The 1,719-nt window shown below is 36.5% G+C and overlaps 1 pseudogene; it reads left to right on the forward strand.

Annotated features, from left to right (window-relative positions):
• Window positions 1-255: 255 nt before the first annotated feature.
• On the forward strand, window positions 256-1,119 carry LOC125515930 (phospholipid-transporting ATPase 1-like; annotated as a pseudogene).
• Window positions 1,120-1,719: the final 600 nt, after the last annotated feature.

Genomic DNA, 1,719 nt, shown 5'->3' on the forward strand with positions numbered 1-1,719 from the left:
GCATTGCATTTCTATCTGTGTGCAATCCAGTTATATACTGATAATGCTTTATACAATAATAAGCTCCCTATCTATTGAACGTTACAATTAGTACAGAGGCACAAGTCATTTTTGACAATTGAAGATCAAACAAACAATACTGCAGAATTATGCCAATATATAAGTTTTTGATGTACATTGAACTTGTCGGTTTTACTGTCACCTTTTATTTTGGAGACATAGCTAACTATTTTCTCCACTATTTGGCATTTTCCCATGTTCATCTTAACAGTTTGGTTTTTTATGATACAAATGGCTGATGTTAGTTTTGGTATATGTGTTTAAGAAGTTTGTCAAGTAGTGATGGCCTCAGATTTGTTATGGGGCAGCTTTTTTAATAGATCGCTTCTTGCGCACAAGCACTGGAACCATCGGTCTATGGCATACATGATTCTCTATAACTTCTACTAGAATGATTTCTTTGTGTTAATGCTCTTCTGGTGCGTATTCCCTCCTCTGTGTGTTTCTCATATGATGTAAGCTAAGTATATCTGTGTCACCTTTGTTACTTATCACCTACAATTTGACTATCCAAATGTATGAATATACGGAAGCATCATCCCGCACTCCCTTTTGGCCTTTTTGGACCTCTTGTAATGTATGCTGGTCTAATTAAGTTCTTAATGAATTGATTTAGGCATACCACATATTATGTAACTATTGTGCTCATAGATTAGAGTACTGCTTTCTATTCCATTATCTGCACATCAGTTCCCATAGTAGTGGTTGATATTCTAGAGGACTTACTCATAATAGTCATAACACCCTTCTTTATTGTCTGAGACTATTGAGGCAAAGCTTCAAAATGAGGGCTACAACATGGCACTCTTCTGAAACATAATGGTAGATACCTTGTAACAAAGCCTTGTCCTTTCCTGTGTACTTTTCTTCACATATAATATCAGTATGATGGACATTTGGAGTATGGGATTCTTGATACGTCACCATTTGACAAAAAGAATTAGAATATGTGATATCGACAATGTAAGCCTTTTAATATTTAGCACTTACATATTTGTTTTCTCACTAATATTTGAATGCATGTACCTTTGCATTATGCAGGTTCACCTGATTATTTGAGTTAACCTGATTATTGTCACAAGCTGTGTCAGATGTTCTACGAGATGGTCCGGTGGTCCTGTTTAGTTCTGTTTCATGTAGCAGTCTTCTTTGTTAGTAATGTTCCATGTTTCTGTCTACATGTACATTCATTAATTTTCTGGTTTGAACCCCCTTAATTAGTAAGGTGAGCTCACAAGCTTGGGTCCTAAACCACAAGAACTCGAGAAAGTCATCATACATTCCTTCTGCAGGACACTAGCAAGGATAAAAGTACCCGTGGTGGTTTCTCTGTTCTTAGGAGACATGCTGAAGATTGTCTTCCTCTGATGGTTAGCATTGAAAGCACTTTTTGACTCCACTTGATGTCTACAAAATTTCTGGCTTATTGAATGGTATGGTTACTTGCAAGACATGTCGCAGAATCCACATGGAACCGGGTGGCATTTTCCTCACATTTCATGGTGATTTTAATTTGAGCATTCAGCTTGAATACCCTTTAAACTTTTCGTCGTTGTGCTCTTATTGTTTTGGTGTAGCACTTCATGTCACAATTGAATGTTGAATTCTTACCACTGCAGAAACTTCAGCATATACTGATTCATTAGATAATGAGTATGT

The sequence above is a fragment of the Triticum urartu genome, chromosome 6A, assembly GCF_056163025.1.
Source record: "Triticum urartu cultivar PI428250 chromosome 6A, HENAU_Tu73, whole genome shotgun sequence".
Taxonomy (NCBI): Eukaryota; Viridiplantae; Streptophyta; class Magnoliopsida; order Poales; family Poaceae; genus Triticum; species Triticum urartu.